At 39.9% G+C, this 26,335-nt stretch overlaps 1 protein-coding gene across 6 annotated transcripts in view; it reads right to left on the bottom strand.

Moving 5' to 3' along the window:
• Positions 1 to 22,179, bottom strand: part of DENND4A (DENN domain containing 4A) — a 127,742-nt gene extending 105,563 nt beyond the window's left edge. For 4 of the 6 annotated variants that reach the window (XR_010317418.1, XM_064267383.1, XM_064267382.1 and 1 more), the window contains exon 1: positions 22,048 to 22,179. The gene's annotated coding sequence lies outside the window, so the exon portion shown is untranslated. Of the gene's footprint in view, positions 1 to 1,166; positions 11,506 to 22,047 lie in introns of those variants that run through there. The other 2 variants (XM_064267385.1, XM_064267384.1) reach the window with 1 other exon arrangement.
• Positions 22,180 to 26,335: the final 4,156 nt, after the last annotated feature.

Here is a 26,335-nt window from a genome sequence, read left to right as displayed (position 1 = left end):
ATGGTAAGAGCCTGCCAAGACTCATGTCTTGTTCAGGGGAAGATGTAATCAATAAGCCTAAAAATTGATAGAAAAAATAAATAAATTCAAATCTAAGTAAAGGTTAATGATTAGAAGAATAAAAATAGAATATATAACTTTCAAACTGGTACAAAAATTTTTATTTATCTATAGAAAATATGAAAGGAGAAAGAAGAAATGAAAAGAAACTACGTTATATAGAAAACACAAAACAAGATAGCAGGAATAAGTCTAAATATATAGTAAAAGTACAGCATATTTAAAAAATATAAAAATTCTTTGTAGACAACTCTTGGAGGTAATATGCCAGCCTTCTCGTTGATCCTTGAAGAAACCAGGTCCACCCCAGGCTCAGGATGTTTACACCTGCTGCTCTGTCGACCTGGAATAGTCTTCCCCCGTGACAGCCTAGCCAGCCGCATCACTTCCTTCAGGTCTTTACTAAAAACGCACCTTCTCAGAGAAGCGAGGCCTTCCATGACCACCCTATTTAAACTTTCAACAATCTCTCACACCCAGCATTTCATATTCTCTCCCTTCTTGCTTTAATCTTCTCACCTCAGCACTTCACTGTCTAATGTACTGTATGTTTTACTTATTTGATTTATTGTCTCTCTCTCCCACAAGATTGTAAGTTTCACAAGGGTAGGGACTTTTCTGTTTTGTTCTCTGCTGTATAACCAGCACCTAGAACAGTGGCTGGCAAACAGTAGGTGGTCAATATTTGCTGAATGAATGAATAAACAAACCGCGGTGTCCATAACTAAAGGAACTGATCTTCAAATATGGCAGATATCTATAACTGAATACCATGTGGTAGTCAGAAGTAATGAAATACATGTAAACACAGCAACATAGATAATTTTTTTTACTTAGCGTTGAATGTAAATAGTAAGGAACAGAAAGGAATCTACAGCAAAATAGCATTTATATAAATTAAAAACACATACATATTCAAAACAGGACTACAGTTTTCAAAGATATATTCAGGATAATATGCTAAACATATTACAGTGAAGGCCTCTGAGGGAAAACAGAATGGGAGTGAAGATGGAGAATAAAATAAAATAAAAGCAACGCCCTGCACAGGACAACGACAAAAGTGTACCATGAAATGAGAAATATGATTACATCAGGTTCTATACCTGAGACACTCTCACTCCACTTCCTCCCAGAGACATATTTAATTGTTGGCATCAGCAAGTCTCCAATCAACGTGACCTTGAGAAGAGCCATTTCAGTAAAGTGGTAACAAAGAATGCCCAACTGGAAAGGGCTGAGGAGAGGTGAGGAAGTATAGATGTAAAGGACAGCAGGGAAATGGAGCAGTCACTGAAAGAAGACATGAAATCAACAGAGGGCTTTAAAAAAAAAAAAAGAATGTACTTAAGGGAGGTATGCTGATGGCAATCGCCAATACAGAGAGAAAAGAGGATGTGGGAAAGAAAGAGGATGTTTGTAAAAGCGAAAACCCTGAGAACGCGTGAGGGGATAAGATCCCAAACATAAATAGGGTCTGGTCTTAGAGGCAAGGATTTATGCCATTATAATAAATAAGCTTTCCATAAAAAATATTTTTAAATTAACAAGAGTTTTGCTGAATATGCAGGCTCTGGTGATGTGGGTTCTTAACCTTTTTTGAGTCATAAATCCATTCGAGAATCTAATTACTGCTACGGATCATCTTTCCCCTAAAATACACACACAGACACACAGATATAAATTTACACACGATTTTAGGGGTTCGCTGAGCCACTCCCCATGCAAATCCATACACAAGTCTGATTCTTGTTTTTTTTGCTTTTTAACTAAAGTATAACATACGTGTAACATACGTATAGTATCACAAAGTGAACACGCTACCCATTAAAACTACCTCCCAGGTCAAGAATAGAACATTACCAGTAACAGGAAGCCCCCTCCAGTCTTCTCAAAGGGAACCACTATCTTGACTTCTAACACTAGATTTTGCCTGTTTCTAAACTTTATATAAACTGAACATGAAAGAACAGTTACGTGTTCCTTCGGTGTATCTTTTTTCACTTCGTGTATTTCTGAGATTCAGCCACACTCATATGCATAGCAGTGGTTTGTTCATTTCCAGTTCTTTATAGTTTTTCATGTTAAGAAGACACCACAATTTAAAAAATATATATGTATATACACACCACAATTTCATCCATTCCTTCTACTGTTAATAGACACTGGGCTTGTTTCTCATGTCAGGCTATTATAAATAATATATGTCTTTTAATGGACAAGTGCATGCATATTTTGGTCTGTTTTTGGAATATACCTAGGAATAAAATTGCTCGGATATAGGTATATGTATATTAAACTGGTAGATGTTGCCCAAAATTTTCTGAACTGGTTGTCATAAAACCTTGTATTATAGTTGATGGATAAGATGGCTTAGAAATAAAAACTTCTTTTGTTTTTTTTAAGCAAGCAGAGACATTTCTCTGACTGAGTTCTATAAAATATTAGTTTGTTGTTGTTTTAATTAAAGATTGCTGACTACAGCTATATGAGGAGTATATAAAAGGCACAGTAGTAAGTGTTACGGAATCAGTCTTGTCAAGTTCAAATCCTGGCTCTAACCAGTGTTAGATTATCTGATAAGCAAATAAACACGTGATCAGGGCACTGCAAAACAGGGGCGCCAGGAAATGTTTAGATTTAATTTAAATCACTTAATAGTGAGGTACTTGTCATTTAAAGGAAACCCTGGTGGCGTAGTGGTTAAGTGCTACAGCTGCTAACGAAAGAGTCGGCAGTTCGAATCCGCCAAGTGCTCCTTAGAAACTCTGTGGGGCAGTTCTACTCTGTCCTATAGGGTCGCTATGAGTCGGAATAAATCGGCGGCACTAGGTTGTCATTTAAAAAAATGAGAATTTTGCTGATATTACTTATTTTATGGCTTGGTATTGATTTTGTTTTGAATTACAGAATGGCAACCCACTAATCACTTCAGTGTTTGGTATGTAAAGGTTTAGAGACAGGAAATTATGTGAATCTGATTCTCTCATTCATTTGACAAGTATTTACCGAATGTTTATGGAAATGGACATGTGTCAGCTTTGTATCTGGCTGTCCATCATCTACTCCCCTATGTTTAGAGAATCTGCTACTATGTGTGTCTTGGAGACAGCTGAGCCCTAGAACAAACCAAAAGCCAAAAAGGCCAGATACTTGCTCTCCCTATTTAGGGACCAGGCACATAGATTGGTCAATCAGATGTTCTCATGCAGGATTTGAGTCTGGAGCTTAAGTTGCAGAGACAGTTTAAAATTCATTTTTAGGGCAATAACATATAGCACCCAGAGACAACGTTCCAGAAATGCCATTCAGTGTTCTGTGGAGGAGTCAATGGTATCTTAAACAAAAATAGGATATTCCTATGGTCTAACTTTGGTTATGGTTTAGCCCTAAGTTTTCCTTGTTTCCCATCTGTTCTCTGAACCTGGTTGTTCAGCCTTCAATCAATTCTATAAGCTAACCAATATCCTTCCAATAAAACTCTTTTTCTTTGGCTTCAGCTAACCAAAGCTGATTTCTGTTGTTTGCAAACATGGACCCTGAACTGGTATCTTGACCATGTACCAGGCTCTTGTACTAGGCACTGGGAACACAAAGACAAATAAGACATGAGCCTGTCTTATAAGAGTCCAAATTCTAATAGAGAAGGCAGACAAGTAATTACAATTAGCGGTAAGCCTCTAACAGGAGTAGGCACACAGAGCACAAGCAGGATACACAGCTGAGGCTGGAGGGGTCAGAAAAGGAGGTATCACTTAAATCCTGAAATATGAGTAGGGTGACAGGAAAGAAATGGAAAGGTATTCCAAACAAAAGAAGCAGCAAACACAAAGGCATCTATATCATCTTTTATTTTTTCTGCTTATCACCTCCTTCCCACACAATAGGAAAAGCTTATCTGAAGGACAAAAGTGACAGAAGGCAAACTGATGGGTCTGTGAAAGAGAGTGAGAAGTGGCCACAATTTGGTATATTTTTGAACTTGCTGTATGAAAACAAACCTCATGCTTGAAACGGACACTCACACATGGCCACGGGCACTGCCAAGCTGGCCACAACTACCTCCTTTTCTCTCCTCCTCACTTCAATCACGTCTCAGAATAGTTAACTACAGAGCCCGGGGTTTTTGGGGGGTTTTTTTTTTGCTTGGTTGGTTGGTTATTTTTGATGCAGGAATCATGAATGAGTAAATAAAGGAATTGAAAAGAGAAGTAAATCAACCGATCAGAGCAATGAAGCACAGAGTATTCTGACAACAACCTACGAGGGTTTTGCTTAAGAAAGGCAGGTACAATTTTACTGGGGAAAAAACACTAATGAAAAATAACATCTTATAAAAGTATATCTATCTTATCTGGGCTTTCTTCTCCAAAATTAGAAAATTTCAGTATCAACAACAATCATTTTAGAGATTTATCTTTAAAATTACATTAGGCTTACACTATGCACTGTTCTCACTGTTTATTTTTGTCTTCATAAGCTTTATAAGCTCCAGCATTTTCGGTCACCCATTGTATGAAGATCTATGCTTGAACAGGAAAATTATCATAAAAGTAAACTAATAAACCACTACTAGAAGATTTTGATAAGAGTCTAGAAGCAAACAATCAGTGACACCTCATTCTCAAATGTGGCATCAAAGTTACAGACCAAAATGATTTGAGTATTCTATAATCTATAACCCTCCTTCAAAAAAGGCAGTATTCACAACCACATGAAGGACAGGTATGAAAGAAGAGTTTTAATTTGTTTTATTAAATTGTATGGTAAAAAAATTCACTTATTACAAAATACCCATGCTACAGTCATACAAAGGAGGCCTGGTGGCTCAGTGGTTGAACGCTTTGCTGCAAACCAAAAGACTGGCGGTCCAAACCCACCAGCCAGTCTGTGGGAGAAAGATGTGGCAGTTTGCTTCTATAAAGATTTACAGCCTTGGAAACCCTAAGGAGCAGTTCTACTCTGTCCTGTAGAGTCGCAATGATTCGGAATTGACTCCACGGCAATGGGTTTGGCTTTTGGTTTACAGTTTGGTTTATAGCACACACGCCTTTGCAATTTCAGTTCCTCTGCTACAATGCCCCTGTTCAAATGGCCAGCTCCTGCATAATATCTGAGACTTGCTCTTTGAACCTTCGCAAGTCTCTTTCCCCATGAGAGATTGTCACTTTCTTTCCTTATGCTTCAAGAGCATCCTGCATCTAAGTCTATTAGGATTATCCCATTAACACTGTAATTATTTCTTTGTTCATCCACCCTTCATAACTAGATTATGAACTGTTAGGGAGTAGGCAATGTTACATCTCTAATCTCTGCCAGGACTGGCAGAGAATAGGCAGTGAATACATGCTTACTGCATAAAGAACAGCAAGCTATATGAATAATGACATTAATATAAGGTTAAAGAAGGTATATATTCACTTATATGCATTCATGAAATAACATGACTCAAACTTCAAATTCTGCATGCAGAAGCTAAGAAATCAGCTCTACTGGCTTTTACTTTAAAAAGGAAGGTGTTTCACAGATTTCACAACAATCACCTGTGGGCTTAGGATAAAATATTTTTAAGGTCTTTATTACTATACGAAGCCACTAAGCGATCCCTTTTATTTCATTAAAATCTTAATTTTTTCTAGGGTCTTAAAAGCTTGTGAATGGCCATCTAAGATAACATCTACTGGGCCCATCCCATCCAAAGGAAAAGAGAATGAAGAAAACCAAACACACAAGTGAAATATTAATACAAAGGACTAATAGACCTCATGAACCACAGCCTCCACCAGCCTGATGGACACGGGGAACCCAGGGTGCAAAAGCAAAGGGGAGAGTGCTGACACATTGCAGGGGTTGCAACCAATGTCACAAAACAAGTTGTGTATAAACTTTTGAATGAGAAACGAATTTGTGCTGTCAACTTTCACCTAAAGCCCCAAAAAATTTTTTTTTAATCTTAATTTTATTTCTCATCATTTAGTATTTCTTTGTAATCGTCACCTTTTAGAGCGTCTGCTTAGTCCATACCCTCCTCCTCTGAGAGTTGTACACCCCGCAGCCATTCTCCTCCCACAAAAATGGGGCCTGAAATTCATGTCCTGTGAAACTTTGGCTTCACTGGCCACAGTTGACTGGACCATACATAGACACTTCCCTCAAGTTGGATTTTCTCCCAGGGTTTTACAATGGGATCACAGAACCGTGAGCAAATGTATGAGTTTAAGAGCCAGAGGACATGTTTGGCCATGCGCAGCGGTAAAACACAATATACAGAGAGAGACAATTGAAGTTGAAACGTAGGGAGAAACAGAGCCCCTGAGTGGTAAAAAAAATAGCTCCCTGGGTTACTAATAGGTTTCCAGTTCCTGGCTCACCCTCCCCTCATGAAGCCTGGCTGTACTTCTTCCAGTTCCAGTTGCCATGCAGTTGACTCTGACTCATGGAGACCCCATGCACGTCACAGCAGAACTGTACTGCATAGAGTTTTCAATGGCTGACTTTTTGGAAGTACATTGCCAGGCCTTTCTTTCAAGGAGCCTCTGGGTAGATTCAAATGTCCAACCTTTCGGTTAGCAGCAGAACTCATTAGCTGTTTGCACCACACAAATACTGTGAAATCTCCAGTATCCTTCCAATTAATTCCCTTTTTGGACTAAGTTAGTTTGAATTTTGTTTCTATTACTTGAAATCAAATGAATCTCGATTAAACAAACCTAAAAAAAAGACAAGGTCAAGTTGTTATTTTTGTTGTTAGCTGCCATGAGCTCCAACTCACGATCAAGTAGGAATATCAAAACGTGAGTTAATCATAGAGTGAAAAAAGCTTCTTTAAAAAATGGCTGTTAAATTGACATCTTCAAGCATTCCTCAGTGCAAGAAAATGAGAAATATTCACTAACTCACTAACTATAACAGGTTTAGACAGCCTTCTATAAATCCAACCTCAGGATAGTTGTGAGTCAGGATGAATAAAATTCTATTACAATGCTCTGGTGTTAAGAAAGAAAAATATGAAAGATTAGGGGATAGGGAATATCTTAGTAGAGCTTGTTAGAAAAAAAGTTTTTTTGCATTATTTTGGAGGTGAAATTTACAAAAAAAAAAAATTAGCCACTTTAAAGTGAACAATTCAGTGGCATTTAGTGTATTCACAATGTTGGGGAACCTCTGTCTATTTTCATCAACCCAAAAGGATCACCCATTCATCCCACCCATTAAGCAATTGCTCCCCATCCCCCCTACGGATTATTTTTTACAGGAAAATACTATCATTTACTATAAGTTTGACCAAAAGAGGAAAAGGGAGGGTAGATCTTTTCTGATAATGGTTAATCCTGTCTAACACACCTAAATATCATGATATAGATTTCCCCATCCATCCACACTGATCTATCTTAAAATATTTCACTTTGGAGTTCTCAACTAAATATTCTGTGCCAGAAGACCAAAGGACCCTGGTTGTGTAGTGGTTAAGAGCTATGGCTGCTAACCAAAAGGTTGGCAGTTCAGGTCTACCTGGTGCTCCTCGGCAACTCTATGGGGCAGTTCTACTCTGTCCTATAGGGTCACTAAGAGTTGTAATCGACTCAACAGCAATGGTTTCTTTTTGTTGTTGTTTAGAAGACCAAAAACCCATTGCCTTCGTGTCGATTCCAACTCAAAGCAACCCTGTGGGCTGGGTAGAACTGCCCCATAGGGTTTCAAAGGCTGTAATTTTTATGGAAGCAGACTGCAACATCCTTCTCCCATGGGGAAGCTGGGTGGGTTTGAACCACCAACCTTTCTGTTAGCAGCCAAGCGCTTAACCACTGGGCCACCTGGGCTGCCATGCTAGAAGATAAAAAAAAAAAATAGGGACCTTTAAACAAAGGAAGCGTTCACCAATACCACAGTCATTATATAGCATTAGCTTCCGAAACAAGACTGATACATAAGGTTTTCCATTTTTTTTTTTTTATTGATCTGTTAGTGAGGAGAAGTTTCCTTTGGCAACTCAGATTAACAAAAAAAAAAAACAAGAACTACAGTTTTCAAACATATGATGAAAAAGAATGAATACTAGTAATATTTACTGTCTGTGGGTTTAAAACAGACAAGCTTGCTTTTGTAAAGAAATATGACCAATTTCACATAATAAAAACTTAGGAAGACTGGGAAAATCTACAAATGTAACAGCATAGAGATAAAAACAAGAAAACAGGCTGTACTTCTATGGAATTTGCCAAGATTATATAGCTAGTTCTGGTGTTCAAATTCAGGATAAAAGGAAAAGTTTATGAAAACTTCAACAGTAATTGCCATAAAAAAAAAGATTATTGCCTTTAGAATGTGCTTACCAAAATTGCATTTGATCACGAGCCTCTACTATTCTGAGACTTTACTTTAAACCACATAGTGACGGAAAACCACACAGGTTTGACTCAGAAGTAGTTGGGAAGCTTTCCAAATTCCCCATTATGCCCCCTTGTTCAACCTTTCTCTGCAACATGCTCCAAACAGTCTTAGCTCCCACATTAATTTTTTTTAAAGGTGGTATCTTAACAGAGCTACTGTCTCCCACCTTCACCGTAACAGGGAAGGCGGCTAAACGCTATAGCATGGGCTATGTGAAGATTAAGAGTAAATAAAGGGCATTTCAAGAGTTTAAACAATGCTCTTAATAAGAAAAATGCACTGAAATTTTAAAAAGCAACAAATTCATTAGCACAATTAAGAAATGCTAATCATCAAGTGGGTTTTTTTTTTAAATCATCATCAGTGCTAATTTCCAATTTGTTACACGATACTCAATGTTGGAGCTACTAGAGAGTAAGACTAATGGTCAACTTGCAATGACATTCTCAAAAGCTAGGAATGCAGCATTCATTTTAAAACTCAGAATTGGTTGGTTCATTCATTCACTGATTCACAGCTTAGTGCGGTTAAGAGGCACATATTAAACACTCTAAGGGCAACAATAGCTATAGTAGGTCATTCACTAAACATTTACAAAGTGTCAGGCACCGTTCTAAGTCTTTTACTTACACTAACAAATTTAAGCTTCACAACAGCCTTATGAAGGCATCATCACCCCCATTTTTGAGGGGAAGAAACTGAGATAGAGATAACACAGTCAAATGGCAAAGCCTGGTTTCAATCTCAGGCAATCTGGGTCTAGGGCCAACTACTTAATACTGCCTCTCCAACATGTATGTATTCAACAAATTCTTACTGAGTGCCTTCTTTGTACCAGGCACTGACATAATACAGTTATTAATACATTATTCCAAGAGGAACCCGATAATGCAAGTATGAGTGTGAGTCTGAGAAGACTTTCTGGAGGAGACAAAGCCTCTTAAAGGATGCAAAGGAGTTAGGTAGACCAGGATAAACAGAAAAAGGTGGTGGCATGGTAGAAGTCAAAGTGTAGAATTTGAGAAAGTGGACAACAGTATTGTCATTGCTTTCTTTAGCAAGAGCAATTTTAGTAATATAAAGATGCAGAAATCAGATTGCCATGGAATAATGAGTAAATGGAGGAAAAGAGGTAATTTTGGCAATACGGACTACTCAGTTTCCTCACGTATAAAACTGAGACAGTAGGTTATTGTGGGGACTAAATTATTTATAGCAAAGCGATTAGTAAGCACTATAGATCTTCAGATTCTTGACACCCTTGAATTGTGTTGTTGGAGAATATTGAATATACCATGGACTGCCAAAAGAACAAACAAATCTGTCTTGGAGGAAGTACAACCAGAATGCTCCTTAGAAGCAAGAAGCAAGAAGCAAGGATGGCGAGACTACGTCTCACATACTTTGGACATGTTATCAGGAGGGATCAGTCCCTGGAGAAGAACATCACACCTGGTAAAGTAGAAAGTCAGTGTAAAAGAGGAAGACCCTCAACGAGATGGACTGACACAGTGGCTGCAATAATGAGCTCAAGCATGGCAACAACTGTGAGCGTGGCCCAGACAGGGCAGTGTTTCATTCTGTTGTGCACAGGGTTGCTATGAGTCGGAAATGACTTGAGGGCACCTAACAACAACAACAACACAGATCCTCATGGACTATTTTCAACCTTGCTCACTACACCTAGACACACCAGGTGCCTTTCTTTCCTCCAACACCCTAAGGTCTTCTGCACTGTAAGGCTTTGCAGTTCCAGTTCCCCCACGAGGATCCCTTTTTCCTCAGGTCTTCACATGGCTGGCTGGCTCCTTCTTGTCTGTTAAATGTCATCTCCTAACAGAGGGCTTCCCAGAGAAATACTATGCGAACACTTTCAGTCATTCTCTCATATCACCCTGTCTTACTTCCTTTGTAACTCTTTCCACAATATGAACTTTTCTTCTTTATTCAGAGGTAATATCACAAAGTGATTAAGAGTGCAGGCTCCACAATCAGACTGGCTGGGCTCAAATTCCAGCTCTGCCATTTACTAACTGTGTGACCTTCCACAGGTTGGTTAACCTCACAGTGTCTTAATTTTCTCATCTTTAAAATGGATAAAATAATAAAGTACTTACCTTACAGACTTCTCGGGGGAATTAAATGAGCTAATAGATATAAACCTATTACAAGAATACAGGTACATTTAAGGACTCAAATATTATATATTTGTTTACTTGCAATGATCTTGTTGTTTTTAGGTGCCAGTTGAGTCAGTTCCAACTTATAGTGACCCTATGTACAACAGAACAAAACACTGCCCAGTTCTGCGCCATCCTCACAATCGTTGTTATGCTTAAGCCCACTGTTGTAGCCACTGCGTCAATCCATCTCATTAGGGTCTTCCTCTTTTTCGCTGACCCTCTATTTTACCAAGCATGATGTCCTTCTCCAGGGACTCATCCCACCTGACAACATGTCCAAAGCATGTGAGATGTACTCTTACCATCCTTGCTTCTAGGGAGCATTCTGGTTGTACTTCTCTCAAGATACATTTGTTCATTCCTTTGGCAGCCCATGGTATATTCAATATTCGTCTCCAACACCATGATTCAAAGGCTTCAATTCTTCTTCTGTCTTCCTTATTCATCATCCAGCTTTCACATGCATAGAGGGCAATTGAAAACATCATGGCTTGGGTCAGGAGCACTGCAGTCTTCAAGGTGACATCTTTGCTTTTCAACACTTTAAAGAGGTCTTTTGCAGCAGATTTGCTTGATGCAATGCATCTTTTGATTTCTTGGCTGCTGCTTCCATAGGTGTTGATTGTGGATCCAAGTAAAATGAAATCCTTGACAACTTCAATCTTTTCCCCACTTATCGTGACATTGCTTATCGGTCTAGTTGTGAGGATTTTTGTTTTCTTTATGTTGAACGATGATCTTAATGCTCCACTAGATTGCATTTTTCAACTTGTACTACCAAAAATATTTGAAGCAGTAATAACTCTTTAGTCCAAATCATAAAGATGTCAACTGACAACCAAATGAGGAATACTGTTCTGGCTTAACCTCAGAAAATATTGCTTTCAGAGAAGAGATTCCCCACCCCACCCCAATGCCGCCCCCCCCCCCCAGCCACAGAAGTCAGAAAAGAAACACACAGCCTAAAGATCTATAGTTGAGCAAGGGATATTTTTAGTAAGTTTTATAAGTAGTTGCTAGGTACTTCAGACTAATTTGTAAAAATTAAAATGTGGGGGGTAGGGGAAAAGGTTCTGACTTAACTTTGGAAAACAGTGTTTTGACTAAATAAAAAAGGAACACTGCTCTAGTTGGTAAAGTCATTTCTCACGGGAACTGTTGTTAGTTGCCGTCCAGTAGGCTCTGACTCATGATGACCTATGTCTAACAGAATGAAAGGTTGCCTGGTCCTGAGCCATATTCACTGGTATGTTTGAGTCCACTGTTTTGGCTGTTGTGTCAATTCATCTCATTGATGGTTTCTGTCTTTTTCACAAACTCTCTACTTTATCAACCAAGGTGTCCTTTTCTAGCAATAGGTCTTTCTTGATGATATATCTAAAGTAAGCAAGCCAAAGTGTTGCCATTTTCACTTTTAAGGAGCATTCTAGTTGTATTTTTCCTAAGCCTGATTCGTTCGTTCTTCTGGCAGTTCACAATATATCCAATATTCTTCACAACTGGAATGCATCAATTGTTCTTCTGTCTTCCTGTTTCACTGTCCAGCATTCTCATGCATATGAAGCAAATGAAAACATCATGGCTTGGGCCAGGGGAACCTTAGTCATCAAAGTAACATCTTTGCTTTTTAACACATCAAAGATGTCTTTTGCAGCAGATTTTCCCAATGCAATATGTCTTTGATTTCTTGACTGCTGCTTCCATGGTGTTGACTGTTGATTCAAGTAGCATGAAATCACCGACACCTTCATTTTTTTCTCCATTTATCATGATGTTGTTTATCAGTTCATTTGTGAGGATTTTCGTTTTCTTCACATTTAGGAGTAATCCATACTGAAGGCTGTAGACTTGATATTGGTTAACAATTCTGAATTTGCTGCACAGGTAAAATGGAATTGAACAAATAAGTAAATGGTCGTGGATGGTGGGAGCCACTGTTGGAGAGAGAGGCTAAAATAGGGAAGCGGATAAGGCTAGAATGAACCATGTGGCACTGGATTAGAGTCAAAGACAGCAGTATGAATTCATGTTTAGCTTAATATAGATACAGATGGATAGATACAAAAATAATTATGTTTATAAAGTCTAAAACAATAAAGACCATGGAAGAGAAAATAGGGACAATGTTAGGAGCCTTAATACATGGCATAAACAGAATACAAAACATTACTAAAAATGCCAAAGAGAAACCAGATAACTGGGAGCTCCTAAAAATCAAACACCTATGCTCATCTAAAGACTTCACCAAAAGAGTAAAAAGACCACCTACAGACTGGGAAAAAATTTTCAGCTATGACATCTCTGACCAGCACCTGATCTCTAAATTCTACATGATTCTGCTAAAACTCAACCACAAAAAGACAAACAACACAATTACAAAATGGGCAGTGGATATGAACAGGCACTTCACTAAAGAAGATATTCAGGCGGCTAACAGATACATGAGGAAATGCCCTCGATCATGATCATTAGCCATTAGAGAAATGCAACTCAAAACTACAATGAGATTCCATTTCACTCCAATGAGGCTGGCATTAATCCAAAAAACACAAAATAATAAATGTTGGAGAGGCTGTGGAGAAACTGGAACACTTCTACACTGCTGGTGGGAATGTAAAATGGTACAACCACTTTGGAAATCGATTTAGCGCTTCCTTAAAAAGCTAGAAATAGAACTACCACACAACCCAGCAATCCCACTCCTCGGAATATATCCTAGAGAAATAAGAGCCTTTACACGAAGAGATATATGCACACTCATGTTTACTGCAGTACTGTCTACGATAGCAAAAAGATGGAAGCAAGCAAGGTGCCCATCAATGGATGAACGGATAAATTATGGTATATTCACACAGTGGAATACTAGGCATCAATAAAGAACAGTAATGAATCTGTGAAACATTTCATAACATGGAGGAGCCTGGAAGGCATTATGCTGAGTGAAATTAGTCCAGTTGCAAAAGGACAAATATTGTATAAGACCACTATTATAAGATCTTGAGAAATGGTTTAAACTGAGAAGAACACATTCTTTTGTGGTTACAACAGGGGGGAGGGAGGGAGGGTGGGAGAGGAGTATTTACTAATTAGATAGCAGATAAGAACTAGTTTAGGTGAAGGGAAAGACAACATTCAATACAGGGAAGGTCAGCACAACTGGACGAAACCAGAAGCAAAGAAGTTTCCTGAATAAACCGAATGCTTCGAAGGTCAGGGAAGCAGAAGCAGGGCTTTGGTGACCATGGTTTCAGGGGACATCTAAGTCAACTGGCAAAATAAAATCTATTAGGAAAACATTCTGCATCCCACTTTGAAGAGTGGCGCCTGGGGTCTTAAACACTAGCAAGCGGCCACCTAAGATGCATCAATGAGTCTCAACCCACCTAGATCAAAGGAGAATGAAGAACACCAAGGACACAAGGTAATTACAAGCCCAAGAGACAGAAAGGGCTACATGAACCAGAGACTACATCATCCTGAGACTAGAAGAACTAGATGGTGCCCAGCCACATCCAATGACTGCCCTGACAGGGAACACAACAGAGAACCCCTGAGGGAGCAGGAGAAGAGTGGGACACAGACCCCAAATTCTCACAAAAAGACCAGACTTAATGGTCTGACTGAGACTAGAAGGACCCCAGTGGTCATGGTCCCCAAACCTTCTGTTGGCCCACGACCAGAACCATTCCAGAAGCCAACTCGTTAGACATGGATTGGACTGGACAATGGGTTGGAGAGAGATGCTGATGAGGAGTGCGCTGCCTGCATCAGGTGGACACTTGAGACTATGTTGGCATCTCCTGTCTGGAGGGGAGATGACAGGGGGTTAGAAGCTGGCAAAACGGCCATGAAAAGAGAGACTGGAAGGAGGGAGCGGGCTGTCTCATTGGGGGGAAAGTAATTGGGAATATGTAGTAAGGTGTATATAAGTTTTTATGTGAGAGACTGACTTGATTTGTAAACTTTCACTTAAAGCACAATAAAAATTATTTTTAAAAATTATGTTTATATATATGAGTTAGTACACATACATACATTTCCTAGGTCTGTATACTGAGAGGGCCTAGAAGCAATGATACCACGGCAGCAAGAAGCACCCAGCACCCAGGTCTTAGTTTCTATTATCATTCTCCAATACAAGGAACCAGAGCTCCTTGGAGAAATGGTTGATTTTAGAGCTGAAGCGCGGAATATACAAGTTGAGCCTGGGGCATCTCATAGTGCCAGAAAGTAAAGAAATGGTCAAAAATTTAAAAAATGGGGTAAGTCTTATTGGCCACTGGAGCCAACCCAAAAGAAGTAAACAATTTGAGCAACAAAGTAAGTAATATAGTACAGGATTATAACCCAAAGCTTAAACCAAATATCCATAAATCCATGAGCTGGTCACGACTCATAGTGACCCCGTTTACAATAGAATGAAATACTACCCGGTCCTGCGCCATCCTCAAAATTGTTGTTATGCTTGAGCCCATTGTTGCAGCCACTGTGTCAATCCATCTCGTTGAGGGTCTTCCTCTGTTTTGCTGACTCTCTTACTTTACCAAGCATGATGCCCTTTTCCAGGGACTGGTCCCTTCTGATAACATGTCCAGAGTATGTGAGACGAAGTCTCACCATTCTTGCTTCTAAGGAGTATTCTGGCTGTACTTCATCCAAGACAGACTTATTCCATATAAACATACATAAATGGTTGAATAAATAAGTGGAGGAGAAGAGACAAATTTCCCTTAGAGAAGAATTCCAAATAATTTTACAGATACTCCTGTCTCTCCAGGAGATGCAGTTTAACTCCCCACTCTTGAGTGTGGGCTGCACTTAGTGACTTGCTTCCCGAAAATAGAGTAGGAAGAGGTGGGAAAACTATACAGTAGAGAATCCTGGCAAACGCTACCTCAGCCAGTTGATCAAGGTTAACAATATCAGTGCTAAGTCATGTTGACAGTGTGTGCCCTCTATATAATGTGATGAGAATGGCATTTTACCTTTGTGGTCGTCTTCCTCCCTCAAACCACAACTCCAAGTTTAACCATGAGAAAAACATCAGACAAACGCAAATTAAGGGCTTTAAAAAAAAAGAAAAACCTGTTGCCGTTGAGTAGATTCCGACTCGTAGCGAACCACCTGACGAGTATTCCACAAAACTGTCAGTAAAAAACAGTCTGGAAAACTGTCACAGCTCGGAGAAGCCTAAGGAGGCATGAGGACTAAATGTCATGTGGTATCTTGGATGGGGTCGTGAAACAGAATGAGGGCATTAAGTAAGAAATAATGAAATCTGAATAAAGTATGGGCTTTAACAGTAATGTACCAATATTGGTTCCTTTGTTTTAACAAATGTAACCTAGAATGTCAGATGTTAACAATAGGGAAAACTGGGTGCAGGATACACACTAGCTCTTTGCAACTTCTCAGTAAATCTAAAACTATTTGAAAATAAAAAGTTCATTTAAATTTTAAAAACAATGATAATAAGGGAAGTTATTGCCTTAATCAGACTGATTTTAGGCCTTTAAGTCACATATAGTGGGGTTCAGATAAAAATAGAAATATCTCAGCATTGATGTGCAAAATAACCTCGGCTTGATGAACAGTTTGTAACACTGTACCTGTAAGGTAGCTATTAGTCATTTCGTATGTGTACATTTTAATTCCTTAGTCAGTAAGCATTTTAGGGGGCAGGAAACTGTCCTTTTATTTCTGGTGCTGTAAGCACAAGGCCACTCCAACTTTGGACTAAAGCAAATTTGTAATATTAACGACATTAAAAAAAATTCCACTTGGCTTTTAAAGTCAACAAATTTTAAATAGTTTTAGGTAAAATACACTTACAATACATCGCTGAAACATTTCCCCATAGTCTCAAAAGGAGAAGAATGTACTGTACAAATATTTTGAGAAAGTACATTGGAATTTCACCATCAATAATATACTACAGTGCAAAATTCACAGTAATTTGGGTCTGTATTGGTCATTGTTTGAGAGATATGGAAACTTCAAAAACCAAACAAAAACAAGCTTTACTAATGTTAACTACCCTGAACACCTTAAAAAAAAAAAACTCTTACAAATCAATAAGAAAAAGACAGTCCAGTAGAAAATAGGTAAAAGACAGGTACAAGCAGATCACTGAAAAGATAATCAAAAAAACCTAATACATAAGATAAAGGGAAATAAAAATGGAACAAGAATAAACTGCCATATCACACCCATCAGACTGGTAAAAATCAGAGTCTGACAATACTAACTGCTGGTAAGGATATGGAGAAAACAGGAATCATTTGGCAATATCCTAGAAATACCCTGTAAAGGGAAAAAAATATATATCTTAGGAACCAGCAACTTGACAACCAGGTACATGACCTGGAGAAATGCTGGTATGTTCCTTCAAGAGCTTCAGGGATGTTCATGAGGCCTCTGTTTATAACAGGTTTAAAAAAATGAAAATAACCTAAATGCTTACCAGTAGAGGAAATAATAAATTGTGGTATATACATTCAATGGAATACTATACAGCAGTTAAAATGAATGAACTATATCTGTAGTATTAAAAAGGATTAAGCAAAAAAAGAAAAATGAAAGTTTCAAAATATGTACACCATGACAATTATTTTAATAACTGCTAAAATGTATTAACACATAAATTTGAAAAAATAGTTCTGGCTCAGTTTTAACACTATGTAAATCAGCTCATGTAATCTTCACAACTATCTTATGAGGAGGGCATTTTTACTATCACCATTTTACAGATGAGTAAAATGAGGCACAGAAAGATTAAATAACTTGCCTGAGGTCACAAAACTATTTAGTAGAGTCAAGATTCAAACCAAGGGAGTATGGCTCCAAAATCCACATTCTTCAATAGCACCCAAAGCCATATCATGTACTGTATATATATTAATAGTGTATTAAAAGGTAAACTGAAAGTGTGCACATCAAATCACCATAACAATTGCCTCTGGGGAAGCTGCATAAAATTGGAGAGAACAAAAGGGACCTTAACTCAATCAGTAATGTTCACGTACAGTATAGAGTTCAATACTGCTTTTTGAATTCAACGTGACAACTATAATATTCTTTTATATTAAATATATATGTTAAAAATGAAAACAGTTAATATTTTGTATGGTGGGTTTGTGGCTATTTACTACATTATTTTTTGTGATTTTCTATATTTGTAAAACTTTTCAAAAACGAAAATGTCTCATCTATAAGACGATTATTACAACAAAAATCACGATAACAGCAATACATGAATATACATGCTGCCCTTGTGAATATAAGATTATTCAAAATACAATCAAATAATGCTCTAAAATTTTATGTTAATGGAAATCAGAACATATTTTCCCACCAGGAAAAAGATACAGCCTGAGGTACCAGGCAATGAGCAAAACGCAGAGTACACAATAAGCACTGATGATCCAAAAAGAAAAGGCTCTCAACCAGAGCTTCAGGGAAGAAATCCTGGTTCGTTCACCTTTCTATCCTCAGTGACTAACAATGTGCCTGGCACCGAATTAACATTCAAAGACTACTGCCTACACACTACCCAGAAAGCCCAGTGCCGTGGAGCCTACACACTAGCAGGTTGTAAAGAAAACTGAGTGGAAAACTCCATCAACAGGTGGCGCTGTCAACACAGAGCAGTTTGGTGTAAGCAACAAATAGAAAAGAGGCAGCAACGTGCATTGATACATAGAACATCCATTTATGTAAAATGATCACAAGGATGGTGCTAGCAATAAGGAGCATACCTACACTTACATTACTAGTTATTTCCATTGTTGTTTACTACAAATTAGCACCACATTTTAGGTTTGTTTTCTTAATAATGAATAAGATCGTTGCCCTGTTGGAGCAATGGTTATGGAGGATATTCAGTATTTTCTCCTATGATTCTTGAAAATATTGTAATCGTTTTTGTAAATATAAGAATAATACCATTCAGAGAGTGAACAAAGAATATAAACACTAAATAAAAATCACCCATAATCCTATCATTTGGAGATAACACCTCTTAAAATTTTATGTCTTTCCTACCAATTTTTGTTGCCATATACATGTGATATTATAATTAAAAACACAGTATATATTTCCATATATTCTGCTTTTTCTCCCAACATTATATTTGACTACTTTCTCATGTCAGTAAATATTTTTTGAAAATATAATTTTTAATAGCTGCATCTAACACATGAATCCATTATCATTAATTTCACCATTCCTTTATTACAGGATATTTTCATTGTTTCAAATTTTTCACTACTACAATTACACATCATACTAAATTAATTACGTAGAAAGTTTTGCACTGCTCTTTTATAAGTCTAAGTCACATCTGCACATATGGGGTCACCATGAGCTGGAAATGACTCCAAGGCAACTAAGAACAGAAACATTTGAATAATGTATCCAAGATCTTGAAGAGCTCTTTCCAATAAGGACAATTAGTATCTGCTCTCAAATAAGCATGAAAATTTTTTCTTTTATTCTCATATGTTGTTGTTGTTACATGCCGTCGAGTCAGTTCCGACTCATAGCGACCCTCTGCACAACAGAACGAAACACTGCCCGGTCCTGAGCCATCCTTACAATCGTTGTTATGCTTAAACTCATTGTTGGACCACTGCGTTAATCCACCTCATTGAGGGTCTTCCTCTTTTCTGCTGACCCTGTACTCTGCCAAGCATGATGTCCTTCTTCAGGGACTGATCTCTCCTGACTACATAAACCAAAACCCAGTGCCGTCGAGTTGATTCCGACTCATAGCGACCTTATAGGTACTATAAAAAGGCCATCCACATTCACAGCACTATGAATTGTAATATCAGGAATGATGGATTCAAGAGCAACATGCTTGTCTTCTTCCTATGCTCGGTACTTTATTATGTTTCAGCTTTGGACTCTGAAACCCCTGTATCACATAGCAAATCCAAAAGGAATGAATGAAAATAATTAAAACCTTAGAAAAAGGAATCAATGAGGACAAATGTTCAGGGCTGGTTTTTATGCCCTGAAGAACCCAAAGGAAACCTAAATGTAGACAACGATAAGAATCCTTTTTTTTTTTTTTTGCCAAATGATTAAATAATAAAGTTACCTCAATTAAAGAAAAAGTCAAAGTAATAATTATAATATACAGCAATAGTGTGTTTGACTTCCCCCTCCCCCGCCCAAATTTTACTCAGCAATAAACAATCTGGGGCATTAAAACACAAAAAATAAAGAAAATTGCATTAATTTTTCTTCAGTCACTCAATTCTTCCACCTCTGGTGGGAAAGAGGAAAGTCCCAAAAAGGTAAGTCACCTGGCATCAAAGAGGTCAAGAATAACAAGTCAATCTTCCTGCTACAGCCACTTCTGTTTTCCACTTTGAATAACAAACCATCAATTCAATTTTAAACAGGAATGCCACAAAATTTATAACACTGCGAACATCTCTATCTGTAAAAACTGGTGCTTAAATCCAGGTTTTCTTTTTAAGTATGCTGCTTAGAAAAATTCTTCAAAGAAAGCTATTATCACCCATTTGGAAAATAATAAGTTTTCATTTATAACTCTGCCATAATTTTTATTTTTGAATAAATTAATAAACATCATATACTTTGTCCCTTCTCCCTTATAGTCCCCCAATTATCCTAAATATAAAAAAAAAATATTACCCAAGTTGCCATAAATAGGCCAACAGCTCCAGGAGCTTAAGAATCAAGAGCTATTTAAACCAGTGTAGTTCATGTGGAAAAGTTCAGAACAAATCAGCATCAGCTTCCCTGCACAAACGAAAAATTCCTACCGCTTCATCAATTTTTAAAAATGTACATTTGTGTACATAAGTTTAAAACTCAGGCCAAAACTTACTCATACTTTTACCCAGTATTGGGCTGGTATCAGGCTCAATTAACTTTCTTTAAAAAACACATTCTTATAAAATACCACAGTGAAGTAGGTCTACGTTTAATCATTCAGAAAAGGAAAACTATGTAATGCATATTGTATACAATGATAATATATGCTATTCTGAACTCCTAGTGAGAGCTGCAATTCAAAGGTAAATTGTAAAAATGAAATAAAAAGTTGTTCAAAATGTTTAGTTCTGTCTAAAACAATGTTCCCGTAGAAGAAGCCAGATACAATCTTTTGTTTCATTACAAGTTCAAACAGGGTTCAAACAGATCAGTAATTCTGTATACTTAAGTTTTCAGAAGCTGAGCCCTAGAACTATCTACTGTAAACATAAACGCAGTAAATTGCCCAAGAGACCTTATTTATTACTCAATCTTAGGACCCCAGAGACTACTTTTTACAACAATCTCAAACGTACTACAATCGATCAGTGTAACCTGGGCTACACTGTTTACAGGTGGCTCCGCCACCTTCCCCCAAGAGAAGGAGAGAGAACTGAACGATAATCTATACACACCACACAGCAGCCTGTAATCCTGTAAGGCTGCTTCTCTATCAGTTGGGCTATTCTTTTCATTAATGTGTAATACATTTTAAAGAATATCATATTCACGGAGTCATACAATTTCTGTCCTCCGGGTCTCTAGCTGGCTGACACGCGTTTTGTCCTCAAATAAATACATGCCTGTTGACTGATGCCTGCCCTGCTGCTGCAAACAAGAAATAACTGTCCTCTAAGGCAGAAACCTCTCTCTAAGGCTCCAGGCGGAACCAAACGTATGAATTAAAAGCACACTGGGACAACAAAAACAAAAAATCTTCCAACACATCTGTCATTTAAAAGCACGATAATGAAAAGCTGTCGCTGCGACCCAATTTTAGGTCGCAAGCTTTTTTTTTTTTTTTTCCTCCCTCCTCCTTCCCGAAAGCGATAAACTTCAAAGGGAACGGTGGTGACCACGAATCCTTTTTTTTTTTTCTGAAGACTGAAAAAACTGGCCAACTTGGACGCCCGCCGGGCTCACGCGGAACCAGCGGAGGTTGGCAGACCCCCGGAAGGAAAACGGGGCCCCGGGGCTCCCCAGGCTCCCGCCGCCGCCTGTTTAATATGCCGAGCAGGTGGGATTCCAGGAGGCCACCTTGGTCTTACGTAACCGGCTTGTCAAAATCCCAGCTCCAGGACCTCCCTCCTCACCGCCCCGTCCCCACCCCCAAGCCGCAGCAGCCCCAGGCCAGCCCGGAATAGAAAACCTGGGACGAAAGCACGGGAGCCCCCGCGCGCCCGACGCAGAGGCGCGGACGCTCCTCTCCCAGCGCCGCCGCGCCCTCCCCGGGCAGCCCGGGTCCGTGGGGGCGCCCCCGCTCCGAGGAGCCCCGGCGGAGGTCGCGGCTGCCAGCGCCGCCTCTCGGAGCCCGGCCGCCCCGCTCCCGAGCCCCGCTGTCACCGCTTCAGGCCGTGACAGCTCCGCACGGCACCGCTGCCCGCGTCGCCGCCCGCGCACTCACCGCACCGCTGCTTCCCGCTTGAGCCGGGGGTAGAGCTTGGACAGCGGCGCCGGGTCCCCTCACGCGCGGCGGCGGGACACGAGGGGTTGAACGCCACGGCGCTCCGAGCTCGTCTAGCTCATCCCCAGCCCGGCGCTCCGCCCTGCGCGGCACCCCCGCCCGCCCGGGCTGCCGTCTCAGTCAGACGGGACTCCCCCTCCCCTTGCGGCCGCCGCTGCCTCCGCCTCCTGCTGCTGCTCCAGCCGCCGCGGCCGCCGCCGCCGCAAACGGCGCCATCTTGGCCATGACGGAGGGGGCGGGGGCAGGGATCGCGGCGCTCGAGCACCAATCGCGGGCCTAGTCTGGCCCGAGGGGGCGGGAGGGGGCCAAGCCGGAGGGCGCCGGGTCCTAGCGCCCCCCTGACAGTGGGCGGCCAAGCTGGGCGGGGCTGAGCCGCGCTCGCCAGTGACGCGCTGTGTAGTTGGGGATACGCTCTGCGGTTCCCCCTCGGGTCGGGAGATCCCGAGCCCAAGGCGGGCGTGGGCAGCGCTGATCTTGCCTTCCCCTTTCACCGCCCCGAGGCACAGGGATCAGGCCCTAGCCAACTCACCTGTCTCCTGCTTTCTCCTCGGCGCGTCTGGGAGTCCTGAGGCTGCCCAACCGGAGCTCGGCGCGCCTGTCTGCGCGGCGCCCCATAACCAAGGGCGCTCTGAGCCCTCAGGAAACCTCCCAGGGGTTAGCAGCCGCACCCTATAGGTTTCGGTCTTAAGATAGAAAAAAAAAAAAGGTCACGTAAAATGGGGAGTTCAGGGGCTTTCTCTGGAAAGTACGTTGATAAAGCACCTATTGTTGACTGAAGAGATAAGAGATATAGATTACATTGGATTTATTGGATACGGCCTACTTTAACCTGACCTGACTGTGGCTCCACCATTAATGGTTCTTGGCAGGTTGCCTACGAAAAGTGAGGATAATAATGGTTAATTATTCCTACAGGGCTGTTCTGAGGGTTAAATTCCACAATACCAGTGAGGTGCTTAGTATAATGCCTAAAAGACCCCAAGAAACCAAACTAGTTGCTGTGGGGTCGGCCCCGACTCATAGCGATCCTGTTGGACAGAGTGAAACTGCCCTATACGGTTTCCAAGGAGCGCCTGATGTGTTTGAACTGCTGGCCCCGTCTGGCTAGCAGCCGTAGGTCTTAACCACCACACCACCAGGGTTTCCATAATGCCTAAAGTACTCAATAAATGTTAAATGCTATTCCATGGACAAATGAAGGGAAAAACAGGCTTTCTAAGATCCCTCTGGTTTCAAATCAACTTTCTTAAATTTTCCAGAATAGGTATACACTCTTGTTAATAGCCAGGTTTAGAGCTCTGTGTTCTAACTCCACTTCTTCCCTTGTATTCATTAATTCAGTCAAACATTCATTCAGAACACTGAAGAAACAGAGTGGTGAGGGAAACGGAAAAGGTCTGCCCTCAGGGAGCTGACAGCCTAGTGGGAGAAAACCCGAAAAACCAAACTTGTTGCCTGGAGTCCATTGCAACTCATAGCAACCCTATAGGACAGAGTAGAACCGCTCCATAGGGTTCCCAAGGAATGGCTGGTGGCTTTGAACTGCCTATCTTTTGGTTAGCAGCCAAATGCCTAACCACAGTGCCACCTTGGCCCTGTAGTGGGAGTAGAGGGACAATAAACAAATATTTCATTACATTTTGGGGGAAAAAATACTATAAAGGTTATGAAAAATTCTGGGATAGCAAATAACAGGATAGCTTAATAACCTAGGGTGGTCAAGGAAGGCCCATCCAATGGATGAGAAAGGGCCAGCCATGAGAGAAAGGCCCTGAGGAATTGTTTAAGGCAAAAGGAATGGCATGAGCAAAGGACCGGTGACAAGAAGAGCTTGTTCATTGGCACTAAGTGTAGTTAGTCCAGGGTGCATGAAGGACCCTGGCATGGGATTGGAGAGGTGAGTGAAAACCCAGTCCTGCAGAGCCTTGGAAGACATAGAGATTGAATTTTACAGAGCCTGGATTTTATTCTAATTGTAACTGAAAGCCACTAAAGAATTTTAAGTAGGGGATGATTGTAAGAACAAGGGAGTTGGAAGCAGTGATGTTTGCAGTGTGACATCTATATTTACATTTCAGACAATATATGGACCAAAGAATTGGATCTAAAGTAAAAACAAAACAAAACTATGGGGTTGAGCCTCTTCAGCACTAACTAAATTGGTCAGATCATATATGCTGATCTTCCATTTTCCTTATCATTAAAAAATGTGTGAGCATCACATAAGATTGTGTATAGAAAAACACTACTTTCACTGAAAATGGCTAATTAATTTGTTTCTAATGTACGGCATGTTAGTATCATGTATAGTTACTTAATCAATGGTATTTGATAAGTACACGTATTCTGTTTTTATTAATTGTTAGTGGTAATCCAAATCAGTCATTCTTATTCATTTTTGCATAATATACTTGTCTTAGTCATTTAGTGCTGCTGTAACAGAAATACCAAAAGTGGTTGGCTTTAGCAAAGAGACATCTATTCTCTCAGTCTAGTAGACTAGAAGTCCAAATTCAGGGCACCAGCTCCAGGGGAAGGCTTTCTCTCTCCATTGGCTCTGGGGGAAGGTCTTGGTCATCAATCTTCCTTTGGTGGCATAGGAGTTTCTCTGCACAGGACCCTCAGGTCCAAAGGACAAGATTTGCTCCAAGCATTGCTTTCTTGGTGGTATGAGGTCCCCATGTCTCTTTGCTCGCTTCTGTCTTTTATATCTCAAAAGAGATTGGCTTAAGACACAACCCAGTCATGTAGATTGAGTCCCACCTCATTAACATAACTGCCAATAATCCCACCTCATCAACATCATAGAAACAGGATTTACAACACTTAGGAAAATCATATCAGATGACAAAATGGTGGACAATCACACAATACTGGGGCTTATGGCCTAGTCAAGCTGACAGTCTTTTTGGGGGGACACAATTCAATTCACTATAGTGCTACTAGGGAAAAGAATGTGGCCTGCTATATATGTGTAGGTTTTTTGATGCTGTAGTTTCAAATGTATTGTAAAGTGCTTAACCTTGCATTTTCTGGTATAATTTGCTATCTGAATATCAAAAATGAATTTTTTAAGGCCTCCGGTGAAGTTCCCGCCACCTCCCCCCCCCAAAAAAAAAAATAGTAAATGGCCTTGATGGTCAGCAGGATTGTTTGCTCCCATTGAGGGATTCAGTGGACCACACCATGCAAGTTTAGAAACCGCCACCCCAGAAGGAAGTATTAATGTAAGTTTTAGCTCAGATGGCTAACACATAATACTAATGAAGAGTATGACTGTAAGAGCAATTAAGTTTTAGTGCTGAAAAACTGTGTTCCATGGTCATAAAATATGCTCCATGGTCTTATAAATGTATGCCCCAAAATGGCACAGGCAACCTGCCCCTCCTTTTATGTACAACTAATCCAGCGCATATTTTATGAATACTATTAATTCTCATTAAAAAAATAAATGATTCCAGCTTTGGGAAAATTTAATTTTAAAATCAATCTTCCGTGAAGAAAGGGTTGGAAATGGGCAAGAGAGATGGGAGTGAGTTTTTGTCACATTTTAAATAATCTAGCCTTCCATAAAGTTATGAAGTTCAAAAGATCAATTTTTACCTGAAAACACTTTGAGTCTATATATATACACACATATATATATATAAACAGCTCCTAAATGTAGCATCGTTAACTCCATTAAACAAAAAACTAGATCTAGTTACTAGACTGGGCCCTTCTTCCCTGTTGCCATGTCATCTACAGCGTTTTCATGCCCAATTTAAGGCCATGGCTGTAGGCCAGTCAGTGGCTGCAAGGGTGGGATGATAGTATAAAGAGGCACAAGGAAACTTTGAGGGAATGATGAGCGTGTTCATTATCTTGATTGTGGTTATGGTTTCACAAATGTATACCAGGAGCATATGCCAGGAGCCTTGGTGGTGCAGTGGTTAAGAGCTACGGCTGCTAACCAAAAGGTTGGCAGTTCGATTTTACCAGCCACTCCTTAGAAACCTATGAGGCAGTTTTACTGTGTCCAACAGCAGTGGGTATGGTACTGGTATACATATGTCAAACTTATCAGATTCTGTACTTTAAATATGTGTGGTTTAGACCGATAGATGGCTGCAGTCTAGCCGACTACTGACTCAAGGCAACCTTATGTACAACAGAACAAAACGTTGTCCGCTTCTGAATCATCCTCACAGTCACCAGCATGTTTGAGTACATCATATGTTAATTATCA

Source organism: Loxodonta africana, chromosome 13 (assembly GCF_030014295.1).
Source record: "Loxodonta africana isolate mLoxAfr1 chromosome 13, mLoxAfr1.hap2, whole genome shotgun sequence".
In the NCBI taxonomy this organism is placed as follows: Eukaryota; Metazoa; Chordata; class Mammalia; order Proboscidea; family Elephantidae; genus Loxodonta; species Loxodonta africana.
This window is presented reverse-complemented; position numbering and strand designations above follow the sequence as displayed.